Source organism: Macaca thibetana, chromosome 16 (assembly GCF_024542745.1).
Source record: "Macaca thibetana thibetana isolate TM-01 chromosome 16, ASM2454274v1, whole genome shotgun sequence".
NCBI lineage: Eukaryota > Metazoa > Chordata > Mammalia > Primates > Cercopithecidae > Macaca > Macaca thibetana.
This window is the reverse complement of record NC_065593.1, coordinates 29,649,648-29,665,314: the sequence shown is the minus strand read 5'-3', so window position 1 is coordinate 29,665,314 and position 15,667 is coordinate 29,649,648. Positions and strand designations below refer to the sequence as shown.

The window sequence follows — 15,667 nt, the reverse complement described above, 5'->3', positions numbered from 1 at the left end:
ATTCATACTAAAAAAAGTAAAATATCTCATTAATAATATGTACCACATAATGACATTTAGGCCAACAATGGACCAAATATAATAGGGTGGTCCCATAAGATTATAATGGAACTGTCATATAGTGTCATATAGTGACAGCACATTACTCATGTGTTTGTGGAGATGCTGGTGGAAATGAACCTACTGCATTGCCAGTATAAAAGCATAATACACACAATTATGTACAGTATATAATACTTGATAATAAGGGACAATATTGCTGGTTTATATATTTAGTATACTATACCTTTTATTGTCATTAAATTAATTAATTAATTTTTGAGACAGTCTTGCTGTGTTGATCAGGCTGGAGTGTGGTGGCGCGATCCCAGCTGACTGCAACCTCCGCCTCCCAGGTTCAAGTGATTCTCCTGCCTCAGCCTCCCGAGTAGCTGGGACTACAGGCACTTGCCACCGCGATGGGCTAATAATTTTTTTTTTTTTTTTTTTGCGCGACAGAGTTTTGTTCTTGTCTCCCAGGCTGGAGTGCAATGGCAGGATTTCGGCTCATTGCGACCTCTGCCTCCTAGGTTCATGCAATTCTCCTCCCTCAGCCTCTGGAGTAGCTGGAATTACAGGCACCCACCACCACGCCCGGCTAATTTTTGTATTTTTAGTAGAGACGGGGTTTCACAATGTTGACCAGGCTGGTCTCGAACTCCTGACCTCAAGTGATCTGCCTGCCTCAGCCTCTCAAAGTGCTGGGATGACAGGCATGAGCCACCATGCCCAGCCTTATTGTTATTTTAGAGTATACTACTACTTACTTAAAAAAAGAGCTAACTGTAAAACAGCATCAGGTAGGTCCTTTAGGAGGTATTCCAGAAGAAGACATTGTTATCATAGGAGATGACAGCTCCATGCATGATATTGCCCCTGAAGGCCTTCCAGTAGGACAAGATATAGAGGTGGAGGATGGTGATATTGATGATTCTGACCCTGTGTAGGCTTACTAGGCTAATGTGTGTGTTTGTGTCTTAATTGTTAACAAAAAAGTTTTAAAAGTAAAAGGATTTTTTTTAATAGGAAAAAGCTTATAGAATAAGGATATAAAGCAAAAATATTGGCTGGGCACAGTGGCTCACATCTCTAATCCTAGCACTTTGGGAGGCTGAGGCAGAAGGAGTTCAAAACCAGCCTGGGCAACATATTTATAAGAAAAAAATTTATTTAAAAAAGAAAAATATTTTTATACGACTGTGCTGTTTGTGAGTGTGTGTCTGTGTGTGTGTTTGACATAGAGTTTTGCTCTTGTCACCCAGGCTGGAGTGCAATGGCACGATCTCAGTCCACTGCATCCTTTGCCTCTCAGGTTCAAGAGATTCTCCTGCCTCAGCCTCCCAAGTAGCTGGGATGACAGGTGCCCACCACCACACCTGGATAATTTTTTTATATTGTTAGTAGAGATGGGTTTCGCCTTGTTGGCCAGGCTGGTCTCGAACTCCTGACCTCAGGTGATCTGCCCGCCTCAACCTCCCAAAGTGCTGGGATTACAGGCGTGAGCCACTGTGCCCAGCTAAGCTATTTTAATTTTAAAATACTTGATTCTTTTGTAATAACTCTTAGTTTAAAACACAAACAGGGCCCATCGCGGTGGCTCACACCTGTAATCCCAGCACTTTGGAAGACACTTTGGCCAACATGGCGAAACCCCATCTCTACTAAAAATACAAAAATTAGTCGGGCATGGTGGCATGCACCTGTAATCCTAGCTACTTGGGAGGCTGAGGCAGGAGAATCTCTTGAACCTGGGAGGCAGAGGTTGCAGTGAGCTGAGATTGTGCCACTGCACTGCAGCCTGGGCAACAGAGTGAGACTATCTCAAAAAAAAAAAAAAAAAAAAAAAAAAGAAAGAAAGAAAAATTAAAAAGCTTATAAAGTAAAAAAGTTAACAGTAAGCTAAGGTTAATTTATTATTGAAAAAAGAAGACAGTTTTAAAGTAAATTTAGTGTTGCCTAAGTATACAGTTTATAAAGTCCAGAGTAAGGCAGAATAATGTGCTAGGCCTTCATATTCCCACACCACTCACTCACTGACCCACCCAGAGCAACTTCTAGTCCTGTAAGCTTCGTTCATGGTAAGTGCCTTATGTGGTGCACTCTTTTTTTTTTTCTTTTTTTTTCGAGATGGAGTTTCACTCTTCTTGCCCAGGCTGGAGTGCAATGACGTGATCACAGCTCACTGCAACCTCCGCTTCCCAGGTTCAAGCGATTCTCCTGCCTCAGCCTCCCGAGTAGCTGGGATTACAGACATGCACCACCACGGCCGGCTAATTTTGTATTTTTAGTAGAGACGGGGTTCTCCATGTTGGTCAGGCTGGTCTCAAACTCCCAACCTCAGGTGATCCACCCACCTCGGACCATTTTCTTTTATACCTTTGTGTGTGTGTCTGTGTGTGTGTGTGTGTGTGTGTGTGCTGTACTTTGCCTATGTTTAGAGACACAAATACTTACCATTGTGTTACAGTTGCCTACAGTATTCAGTATAGTAACATGCTGTATGGGTTTATAACCTAGGAGCAATAGGCTATACCATATAGCTTAGGTATGTAGTTGGCCATACCATCTAGGTTTTGTAAGTACACTCTACGATATTCCCATCACCAAATCACTTTCCAATGCATTTCGCAGAACGTATCCTGTTGTTAAATGACTCAAGACTGTCCTATCTTTATGTTAATTATTTATTGAAGTGATTTTTTGGATATGTTGTGTTAAATAAAATATATTATTAAAGATCATCTCACCTGTTTATTTTTACTTTTTTGAAAATGTGGCGACTAGAAAATATAAAACTGCATGTTTGGCTTACACTATATTTCTGTTAGAGTGCAGTGCCTTAGATTTCAAACCTACATGTGGAGGGCGGCATCTGTGCCATATGCTCAGTGCCTAGAACAGTGCTGGGCACACAGTAGATACTCAACAAATATTTGTGAATAATGAATGAAACTCATGAGTGAATGGAATGAATGAATAAAACTCTGGAAGTGATAAGATCCCCTAGAAGGATGTTTATTATATCGTAACAATATTTGATATAAACTTGCAAAGACTCAGGCTCTAAATGTTGATTTTTGCTTGACGAGAGCTCCCTGGACCCCCTGATTATCTCTGATTCAGGTCCCCTGCTGTGAAATGGAACTAGGTGCAAAAGAAATGGAACTAGGTACAAAAGCTGGCAGTTGCATTTCTTTAGAAAAGTGGGAACTGGCTGGGTGTGGTGGCTCATGCCTGTAATCCCAGCACTTTGGGAAGCCGAGGTGGGTGGATCATAAGGTCAGGAGTTCGACACCAGTCTGACCAACATGGTGAAAGCCCATCTCTACTAAAAATACAAAAATTAGCCAGGCATGGTGACATGCGCCTGTAATCCCAGCTACTCAGGAGGCTGAGGCAGAAGAATGACTTGTACCTGGGAGGTGGAGGTTGCAATGAGCTGAGATCGCGCCACTGCACTCCAGTCTGGGAGACAGAGCGAGACTCTGTCTCAGAAAAAAGAAAAGTGGGAACTGCTGTACCAAGGAGAATGAGGCAAAGTGTGGTGGGAAGAGCAGGGCTTTGGATTTGCACAGACAGGTTTGAATTATGTTCCACTACCAGCTGTCTGTAACTTTTATCTATTTTCTTAACTTTCTGGGTCTCAGTTTTCACCATGAAATGGGGATAGTTTTACATTTAGGTCTGTGATCTATTTTGAGTTTATTTCTGTGAAGGGTGTAAGATCTGTCTAGATTCAATGATTGCCATGTGGATCCCTGTTGATCTAACACCATTTTTGAAAAGACTGTTTTCTTGTTTGTATTGCTTTTGGTCATTTGTCAAAGATCACTGACTATGTGAGTCTGTCTGTGGGCTGTGTATTCGGTCCATTGGTCTATTTGTGTGTTCTTTGACCAGTACCACACTGTCTTGATTCCTGTAGCTTTATAGCAAGTCTTAACTTAGATAATGTCAGTCCTCCAACTTTGTTCTCTTCCTCCAATATTGTGTTGGCTATTCTGAATCTTTTGCTTTTTCGCATAAACTTTAGAATCAGTTTCTAAAGCCAATATCCACAAACTAACTTACTGGAATTTTGATTGGGATTGTATCGAATATACAGATCACATTGGAAAGAACTGACATCTTGACAATATTGAGTATTTGTATCCATGAACATGGAATATTTATTGATTAGTTTGTCTTTGATTTCTTTTATTAGGGCTTTGTAGTTTTCCTCATATACTTCTTGTACATATTGTATTAGATTTATGCTTAAGTATTTCATTTTTGGGGTGGTGGTGAAATGAGGATAAAAATAACTCTTGGGATTGTGGGTACCAATTAATGAGATGACTGATATCAGCTTGCAAACTGCTTGGCACTTAGAGGCATTTCAATAAATGTACATTCTCCTGCACTATCCAACCTGGATTCATTCATACCACTACAGAGTGTAATCACTCAGTCATTGATTGGTCAGCCAAGTATTTATTGAGTGCCTACTCTGTGTCAGGCACAATTCCAGGAGTGTAATACAGTAGCGAAACAAAGCAGACAAAAATCCAGCCCTCATGGAGCAAACTAGTGTGGGAGATAAATTACAAACAGGGAAGTAAAATGCATAAGGTGTAAGAAGTGAGTGGATGCCATGGAGAAGAAGAAAGCAGAGGAGGGTGGAACATGCAGAGCAGGGGCAGGGCGGCAGTTTTAAATAGAGGTCAGGAAGGCCTCACTGACAAGTAACAACAGAAAAGATTTGAAGAAATGAGTCAGCCCCATGCAGATTGAGGATAGAAGGAGCATTAGATAAAGGCATGGAGGCCAAAAATGTGACTGTCATTTGGGACGATAGCAAGGAGATCCATGTGGTAGAGCAGCTGGAGTTAAGGTTGAGAAAAGCAAGGAGACAGATCCTGTAGGGTCTTGTAAGACATTGCAAAGACATTGGCTTTTATTCCAGGTGAGGAGGGAAGCTAGTGGATTGTACTGAGCAGGGAAATCGTGTCATCTAACTTAGGTTTTAACAGGATCACTATCACTCTGGTTGTTGTGTAGAAAAGTTGGGAGATGAGTCAGGTAGCTATGGTAATAATCTAGGGGAGAGATGAAGGCAGCTTGGGTGGTAACAATGATAGTAAGAAATAACTGAGGCGTATAGACCCCTAGGGGAACTGTGGATGGGCTCAGGGGTGTCCTTGAATTTCCTGAAATGTTATATAAACATTTGTGTGCATGCGCAGTTTTGGTGAAGAGCTTTTATGGAGTCTCAAAGCAGTTTTATGATCCAAACAAGAACTAAGTTGGTGGTGAATAATCCGGATACCTCATGCTTGTTCCTAGCTATTCAAAGTCCTCAATTAAGTTCTTTCCACAGACCTTGACTGTAAATCCTCTAGGGCATCTATCCTGTTTGTGAGCCTCTTAAAAGTTTCAACTACCTCCTTTAAGACTGTTCTATCCCTGACTTCCAGTTAAGACTCATCAGGATTGTTACAAAGAAAAAGAGCCGTAAGGAAATGGGTAGATTCTGTTCACGTTCTATGCTACTAACTGGTAGCTTGGGAGCCACAGGCAAGAATTGGGAAAAGGCTTGACACCTTCCTAGAGACAGTGAGGGGCACTTGTAAGGCTAGTCTGTTCTCGGTGGATTCCCTTTTTTAATAAGCTGTGGTCTATGAATCACATAAATCCCAGCAGCAAGAGCTGATTTTATGGGTTGGTTTGCTTAATAGTCACACAATTAAAATAAGTTGTAAAAAACGGTGGTGGTATTTGCCAGGATAAATATTTAAAAGGGAACAGCTGTAGAAAGATATAATAATTCACATCAGCTCATTGTTCTTCATTCTCAATAAAGGCTGCGGAGGTTGGTTCTTAACCAGGGGGGTTTCTTGGCCTCTCCTTTGAATATGTTGTGCTACGGCTGTCAGGTTGAGGAAGGGCAGAGCTGAGAGGAGTCATACTTGCCTTTGGGAGTAGCTGATCCATGACAGAGAGGTTCTGGGATGAGGTTATGGGACGGGGTTAAGAAGATGAGGTCACAGATGTGGTGTGAGGAAAACTCAAAAGTTGCCACCATCTTCCTTGAACTCCTGGGTTGGGTTTTCTAGCATGAAGTCCTGGTGGTTATGTTTTTCAGGAGACAAGTTAATAATTTTCAGAGGGAAATATGTTTTTTGAAGAGATGAGCCTATTTGAGAGGTAGACCTAAGTTTTCCTTTACAGGGCTCTGGGGCTGGTTGCTAAGGTAGTTTTGATGATAGCTGGTTTTTTAGCTTTGGTGCAGTGGCAGAGGTTGAAGACTGAGCTGAACACTTTACCTCTCTTGTTCCTCCTGCCATTCCTGTACATTGGGAGAGCCTCTACCCCTTTTCTTTCCTTCTCTGGGAAGTGCCACTTTAGCCCTCTTGAAGCATTCCTGACCACCCATGCTGCCACCTCCCCTGCCTGCAGCTCCTATCTTGGTCTTGGTGATAGATCCTCTTGGGAGGGTCCTTAGTACCCAGACATAGCCTAATACTCCAAGAGGATAAAACTAAGGCTCAGAGAGTAAACTGACCAGGTAAATATCACAGCTAATGGGCGGCAAAGTGGGACTCAGACCCTAGACTTTTGATTAGCCCTCTTTACACTGCATATAACCAGTAGTTTAATATTTTGGTCCTGCCCAATTTCCTTTTTTTTTTTTTTCAGAGATGCAGTCTTGCTGGAGTGCAGTGGTGCAATCTTGACTTACTGCAACCTCCACTTCCCAGGCTCAAGCAATCCTGCCACCTCAGCCTCCCAAGTACCTGAGACCCACAGGTGCACGCCACCAAAACTGGCTAATTTTTTGTATTTTCCGTAGAGACACAGTTTCACCATATTGCCCAGGCTAGTCTGGAACTCCTGAGCTCAGGTGATCCATCTGCCTCGGCCTCTCAAAGTGCTGGGATTGCACCACTCCCAGCTAATTTTTATGTAGAGATGGCATCTCGCCATGTTGCCCAGGCTGGTCTTGACCTCCTGGCTTTAAGTGATTCTCCCACCTCAGCCTCCCAAAGTGCTGATATTACAGGCTTGAACCACCGCACCTGGCCCCTGCCCAGTTTCTTATATACTATTTATAATACAACCAGATTGTAATTTCCTTGAAGGTCAGGGCCACTTTTTCACTCATTTATTCAATAAGTATTACTTGAGTGTCTGCTTTGTGCAGGGCATTGAGTGAATAAGATAAACTCAGACTCTGCCTTTAGGAAGAGGTTGATATATACCTTTGAATTCCTTGCAGACCCTTGTACCATAGTGTACACTAAAGAAGTACTCAGTGAACACTGATTATTGTTAATAAGTATTACTGAGTGCTTCTTATATGCCAGTGCTAAGCAACATGTGTGTATGTATTTAATCGTCAGAGTAAACTTGTGAGGCAGGATCTGTTATCAACAGATGAATAGGTCAACAGGTTACGTTATTGCTTTAAGCATTGGTTTTTGCCACTGCAGAACTACGTGAAGAACTTGTTTAACATGCTGTTTCCAATGTTAAACTGACCTAGAATCTCCTTGAGTAGGTCAGCATAGGGCATTGGATATAGTTGGGTTAGGGAACCATTGTCTTTGAAATGGGCCCATTTGCACAGACTAGGTGAGACAGCCCTTCATCCAGAAGCTGCACACTGATGTCTGATGCTGTGAATGTTAGCCAGGTTCCTCCTGCCCAAGCATCTATCTAAAACCTAAACTCTCTTTAACTTGGGTTTTAGCTGTGTTCTGTACTTTTCTATTTCTCAAAGGAATTTTTGGATAATGGGTACAAGATGTTTGTTATATTATTTTCTGTACTTCCCCGTGTGCTTCTATTTCCTAAACTTTTTGAAAATTAAAATAAAAAGACATCAACCAAAGGAATATATCAGTTTCTACTATGAGAGGTTTTCAAGTAGCTTCAAGGACTATTTGGAGGAGTAAAATTGAGTCTTTTTCTCGAGTGAATCTTGTGTTCTAAAATAGGAGGGCTTCTCTAGTTTTTCTTCCTTCTCATTTGGAGGAGTGTAGAGGCTGTGGGCTGAAGAGCCAATCCATAACTGGAAAGAAAATCCAGATTAAAAGAAGGAATTAGTCATTTTTGTCCATCTTCTCTCTCTTTTCCCAGTTGAGGATGTTAAGTCTTTCCAAGAAATGAATGTGCTTTTTTCTCTTCCTTCCCATGCTGGATTTCTGCCTTTGGGCTGGAGTCTAAATTGCTTAGGGTCACACGCAAGGTTCTTTGTAAATCTAGTCCCAGTGGACTTCCTGTCCTATTTCCACCACATCCTTCCATGTACTTGAGGTGACAGTTTCCCCTGCACTGCATACTTTCCATGTCTCTGTGCCACTATTACCTTAGTCCACAATACTCATTCCCTCCTTCACTGCTTGGCACAGTCTTTCTCGTCCTTCAATGCTGAGTGCTAATTTTCCCTCCTCAGAAGCTTTCTGAGCCCTCCTCCCCGCAGTCAGTTGCTCCTCCAACACACTGCCCACTCAACACTTTGCACAAACATATTTTATCATATTATATTATAGTTAGTTGTAAACAGACCAGTAGATCTCAACTGGGGGCTACTCTTAGCTAACACGATGAGGTGGGGGGTTGTGACGGTGCCACTGACATTTAGTGGGCAGAGGTCAGGGATACTGCCAAACATCCTACGATGCAAAGGACAGACCCCCAGCCCAAAGAATTATCCAGTCCCAAATGTCAATAGTGTAGAGGGAAGCCTGGTGTGGTGGCTTATGCCTGCAATCCCAGCACTTTGGGAGGCTGAGACAGGAGGATCACTTGAGTACAGAAGCTCAAGACCAGCCTTGGTAACAGGGAGACACTGTCCCTACCAAAAAAAGGGGGAAAAATAGATGAGTATGGTGGCTCGTGCCTGTAGCCCTAGCTACTCAGGAAGCTAAAGCAGGAGGATCACTTGAGCCTGGGAGTTCAGGGCTGAGGTGAGCTATGATCACACCACTGCACTCCAGCCTGGGCGTCAGAGCGAGACCTTATCTCAGAAAAACAACCAACCAAACAAACAAACAAACAAAAATAGCGATGGGGTTGAAAAGCTCTGATCTAGACTGAGATCCATTTGTTCAGGGCTACATTTTATTCATCTTTGAATCCCTAGGAACTCTCATAGAGTAGGTTCTTAATAAATGTCAAATATACAAATGAGAGGGAATGAATGGAAGCAAGTGGGTCTAAGCCACCTTGGGAAATAACTGTACTTAATCTAGTGCCTCTTCTACTTCTAAATTATCCCAAAAAGAGCAAAAGCATTTTCCCTCAGATACCCTGTGTGGATGGTCATGTGGAGGAAGGGCAGTCTCCTAGAATACAGAAACCATACAGTACAGTAATAACAGGCAACATTTAGTGAGTGCTTACTATATGGCTCAGATGCTATATTAAAAACATTGACATGCGTTTAACTCATTTAATCTTAGGAGACAGGAACTATTACTCTCCTTGGATTATATTAATGGTTGAGGAAACTAAGTGAAGTAACTCGCCCAAGGTCACCTTGTCAAAAAGCGGTGGATCACAGGGTACTTTGTAGCTGTTGTTTCCCATTGGGATTTCTGAGAACTGAAATCATCGTTCTTCCTCCCATCAGAGACCACTAAGGAGTACACACTTTATTGCTGGCGAAATGAGGTAAGGCAGAGCATTTGGGAGTGTGTGGAGAAAATCTGAGGATAACGCCCTGCAACAAAGAGGACTTCCCAGCCTAGCAAGGGATTGTGAAAAGCACTGAACTGCTTTAACCTTGACAGCAAACTTCCCTCATCTTAAATTATTGCTATTTTGGGGATCCTGTCATGTTTTGCACATTTTATTATTAAATATAGAAAATATATTGGACTGGGAAATCAGGTTACATCTGGTCTTAGTGATTAACTTACTGAGTGACCTTGGACAAGTCATTAAACATCTAAAATGGAGTGATAATAGTTGTTTCACTCTTGGTGGGGGGTGGTGAGATGAAGAAAACCGATGTAAAAGTTGGTGTATTAGTCTGTTCTCATGGTGCTGATAAAACCATACCCGAGACTGGGCAATTTACAAAAGAAAGAGGTTTAATGGACTTACAGTTCCACATGGCTGGGGAGGCCTGGCAATCATGGTGGAAGACAAAGAGGAGCAAGTCACGTCTTACATAAATGGCAGCAGGCAAAGAGAGAACTTGTGTAGAGGAACTCCTCTCTTTAAAACCATCAGATCTCCTGAGACTGACTCAGTATCATGAGAACAGCACAGGAAAGACTTGTCCCCATGATTCAGTTACCTCCCACTGAGTCCCTCCCACAACACGTGGGAATTCAAGATGAGATTTCGGTGGGGACACGGCCAAACCATATCAGTTGGTGAGTAAAAAATACTCTATGCAAGTATATATTAATATTAAATAATAATGAACAAGGGCTTTGGGATTGTTGCCATGAGTCAGTTGTTTCACTTCAGAACCTCAGCTTCCTCATCTGTAAAATGAAGATTTCATATACTTCACAGGGTTGTGAGGATGTGATGTGGTGTATACCAAGCCCTAGCATAGGGCCACCCATATGGTAGGTATCCAGTCAATAGTAGCTATTATTAATAACCTGATCAGCTGGCTTGATTGATACCACCTTGTAACTACACTTGGCAAAACAACAAGCAAACAAACAATACACAACAATGAAAACAACGAACACCACATCATCAACTGCTTCGTGTGGTCCTCCTCATTCCCCTAAAGATGACTCTTGGCTTCCCAGTGTGCTTGAAGCTCACCAAATGCTGCTAGCAAAATGGAGGTGCAGCCAGATGGAGCTGGTTTCCTCCTCTGAGAGACTGGGGGTACTTACAGTGAAGGATGGCTAAGTGCATAGATGCACTCTGAAAGGCTTTGACTGCCAAGAGACAAGGGGTGAGCGTGGCTGGGGAATAGTGAGTGCTTGCTGGCTCTGTGATCTTGCCCTGCCACTTTCTTCCTCCTGGTATCAAGGTTGCCCAAGAGCTCCCGCTGACATGTGGAGGTCCCTCTTTGCCTATTTGGTGCTATGAGGAATTCCTGTTGGCTAACTGTGAAGGTGGCCCATTGCACCCTAGAGGCTGTTGTGTATACCTCCTTGCCCTGTTGTGTGCTCAGAATAGGTAAGGGCTTCGTGTGCCAGAGAAGTAAGGAAGACGCATAGTAGGAAAAAAGTACCTCAGCCCTCTGTCCAAGCTGCTGACTGACTTACTCTGGTTCTGATTTCTGTAGTCAGCTTGATCTTTCTGCCACTTTCCCAAGCAACTTCCAGCTATGTGGGTGGTATTCATTCAACAGGTGTTTATCGAGTCCTATTATGTGTCTGACATTATTTTAGGTTGCAGCTAAGACAGACAAGATCCCTGCTCTCATGGAGTTTACATTTTAGTGGGGAGAGTTAGATACAAATAAACAAGCTAACTTAAGATAGTGATGTTTAGTGAATTCATAAAGTGTTTTGAGTGACAGGTGGCTGTTTATGCCATCTGAGAAAGGGACTTTAGAGCTGAGAACTGAATGATTGAGAAGACTGCCATGCTATCTGAAGTCACATTCCAAGCAGAGAAAACCACAAGGGTGTGAGCCCTAAGATGTCACATCCGAGGGCTAGAAAGCTAGCTAGTGAACTGGGAAATAGAGAATTAAGGGGAAATGTGTAGCAGATGAAGTCAGAGAGGTATGTCACAAGGTGCGGGTCCACAGATCACACTCAGCCCACAGTGTTTTTGATATTTCACTGAAAAACAATCCTGACTTGCAATTTATCTTAAGTCAAAAAAAAAAAATTGGGGCCGGGTGTGGTGGCTCGTGCCTGTAATCCCAGCACTTTGGGAGGCCAAGGCAAGCGGATCACAAGGTCAGGAGATCGAGACCATCCCGGTTAACATGGTGAAACTCCGTCTCTACTAAAAATACAAAAAAATTAGCCAGGCATGGTGGCGGGCACCTGTAGTCCCAGCTACTCAGAAGGCTGAGGCAGAATGGCGTGAACCTGGGAGGCAGAGGTTGCAGTGAGCCGAGATCGCGCCACTGCACGACAGAGCGACACTCCGTCTCAAAAACAAAAACCAAAAACCAAAAAAAAAAAAAAACCACCAAAACCAAAAAACAAATTGTCCATGCCACTATGCCAGGCCGTTATTCCTGAATAACAGTTGCATTCAACGTAGAACAGTTATGCTCTCCTGTCCCCTTCCACACCACTTTAATGGGGCTTAGTGTCATCAGTTTGTAAGTAGTAGACATTTGAATTAGCAACCCCTGAATACCATGTGGACTTAATAAGGGCTTGGATTTCTTACCCCCACCACCCCCCAGTGTGATGGAAGCATATAATGGTTTTAAATGATGAAGTGTCTTAATCTAAAATTTTAAGATCATTCTGACTACTCTGTGAGAATAGATTGTGATGAGGGTGAGGGGATAGGCAACAATGAATGAGATGTTGGTGGCTAGGGCCAGTGAGAAAGAAGTGGACAGATTTTAGGCATATTTTAGAGGTAGAATGGACAGGACTTAACTAGTGCATTAGATTTGAGGGAAAGGAATGACAATGAATGATGGCCCCCAGGGTTTGCCTTGAGCATCTGGGTGGGTAGTGGTGCCATTTACTGAGACAAGTCTCAGTAAAATTTACTCAGTAAAATTTATTGAGACAAGTTCTCAGTAAACCTGAGAACAGGTTTGAGAAGAAAATCAAAGCTCTGTTTGAGAGTTATTCTATTTTGCACACCTATTAAATCTCGAAGTGGAATGTTAGGTAGGTACTTAGCCAAGCCAGAAGCTTAGGAGGAAGGACAAGGTTGGAGATATAAAGTGGGAATCTTCAATACAAGGTGATATTTAAACCCATAGGAATGGATGAGATCACTGAGGGAGGAAATGTAGATGTAAAACTGAATGTGGGGAGTTTTGGCATTTTTTTTTCCCCCTGTTCAAACTTTTTTTTTTTTTTTTTTTTTTGAGAGATGGAGTCTTGCTTTGTCACCCAGGCTGGGGTGCACTGGTGCGATCTCAGCTCACTGCAACCTCTGCCTCCCGGGTTCAAGTGATTCTCCCACCTTGGCTTCCCAAGTAGCTGGGATTACAGGCATGCACTGCCAGGCCCAGCTAATTTTTGTGTTTATTTATTTATTTTTTAGTAGAGATGGGGTTTCACTATATGTTGGCCAGGCTGGTCTCAAACTCCTGACCTCAGGTGATCTGCCTGCCTCGGTCTCCCAAAATGCTGGGATTATAGGTGTGAGCCACACAGCCCGGCCCTTGTTCAAGTTTAAATCTTCTATACTCCTGGTATTATATAGGCTAAGACTATTAGTTTGAAAAAGCAATCTAAGGTTATCTATCTAGTCATCATTCCTATGAATATTTACTCAAACCCCCGGCACAACATCTAGCCAAACAGCTAGCCAATTGGTACTTGACAGGAAACACACTATTTCCATTAAGATCTTCCATTCTGTGTTCATCAGAATGAGTCCATGTCTTGCTGGACTCTCACCATACCCCTGTGAGGAATTACATATCTTCATGTTATAGTGGAGCAAATTAAGGCTCAGAGACGTGACTTGGCCAAGCTCATTAACCATTAAAAAGTAGAGTGGAAACTTGAATGCAGGTCTTCTGTTCCAATTCCATGGTTCTTTCCCTTACTACACACTAATCTAGTGATTGTTACTATTAAAGATTTTAGGCCTAAATTACATTTTCTCCTGCAATTTTAATTCCATAGCCTATTTTGTCCCCTGGTGTGTAAAAAGCAGTAATTACTTCCATCATTAAATAGCAAATTTTAAGGCACTGGACACATATACATTTGAAGGCTAGTTGGATCAGCATTTTTTCCTTCTTCCAAGTTAGGTGTATTGATTTAAATTGGTAAGTGAAGCTGGGTGAGAGGATACCTTTATAGCATTTACACTTCTATATTGTGATGATGGCTGAATTAGGGGGCTTTCTAAAATGAGAAGTGACTGGAAGGAGTCCTTGGGAACAATTCTTACAATTTAGGAACAATGATGGTATTCAGTCAAATGCCAAAACCTGTTTGACTTAGCTCAGAGAAGGTATAATAATGGAGCTTTCCAATGTATAAGTGGATCAGGAAAGATGCACTAGCTCCTGTAGCTGTTTACACTGACCTCAAATTCAACAAGGACTCATTGGGCACTGATTATGGTCAGGGCCCCATTTCTACTGCTCTGGAATGGAGCTTTGAGAATCAGATTTTGAGGGCTTCCTAAAAGCCCAATGGGGGGGTTCACATTAGTAACACACACCTGGCACTTATTAAGCAGTGTTACAATTAAGGACTCAATCTACAAGGGTAAATTGTTAACTTAGAAAGTTCACATTCCTTAGAGCTTGGTATTTAAGGTCCTCCACATGTTCCTAATCTGTATTTTCAACCATAATTCCCACTGTTGCCAGGAGTGAACCCTCTGCTCTAGTTAAATTGGATGCTGGCTACCTCCTGAGCATGTTTATCTTTTCACCTGGATACCTTACTCTTTAGATCTATGCTGTTTTTTATAGTAGTCACTAGTCACATATGGCTATTCAGTACTTGAAGTGTGGCCAGTCTAAACTGAGATGTGCTGTTAGATACACCTAGATTTCAAAAATGTAGTAAAAATAATTGATTTTAAATATTAACTACATATTGGAACATTAATATTCTGGGCATAAAACACATTAAAACTACTTTTACTTCTTTTTACTTTGGCTACTAGAAAATGTAAAATTTATGGCTTGCATTGTATTTTTTGACTTTCTGAGACAGGGTCATACTGTTACCCATGCGGGAGTGCAGTGGCACAATCACAGTTCACTGCAGCCTCCACCTCCCCTGGCACAGGTGATCCTCCCACCTCAGCATCCCAAGTAGCTGGGACTACAGGTGCATGCCACCACACCCAGATAATTTTTTTTTTTTGTATTTTTTGTAGAGATGGGGTTTTGCCATGTTGCCCAGGCTGGTCTTGAACTTCTGAGGTCAAGTGATCCACCCGCCTCGGATTCCCAAAGTGCTAGGATTATAGGCATGAGCCACCACACCCAGCAGCATTATATCTTTAGTGGACAGTACTCCACTAGATTGTTAGCCAAGGCAATACTGGGCCCACCATTCAAACCTATATTTGTACTTTCTTCCTGGCATAATAGTGATGAATGAAGGGAAAATTCTGAGTAACAGTGGGTTCACACATTTGAGGCAAGCAAGCCATGTCTCATCAAATGGAAGCTGCTATCACTGATCAGCTAGCAGCTCAAGGAAGAAGACTGCCAAAGGCAGCAGGACAATTATTATTAATAATTTGTGGTACACAGCAACTGTTCAATAAGTGTTAGATAAATCCTTTTAGGCAGTGACACTAAATACAAAATCTTGAATTCCGTACTTATCCCTCCTGTTTTTCTTCTTCCACTTCTAGTCACTAAAATTTAGCTATTCCTTTGAAAATCTTTCACTTCTATTCCTTTTCTCCCAATCCACAGCTAATCAGTCTTGTCACCTCGCTTTTGAAAATATAGTTTTCAAATAGCTCCTAGTTTCCTTCTACCCTCCCTGTGTTCATTCCATTCTATATACTGTTAATGTTCCATGATATT

At 42.2% G+C, this 15,667-nt stretch overlaps 1 protein-coding gene across 1 annotated transcript in view; it reads left to right on the top strand.

The window, feature by feature from the left end:
• Positions 1 to 15,667, top strand: part of CCT6B (chaperonin containing TCP1 subunit 6B) — a 52,840-nt gene that overhangs the window by 1,265 nt on the left and 35,908 nt on the right. The gene's annotated exons all lie outside the window — the stretch shown is intronic.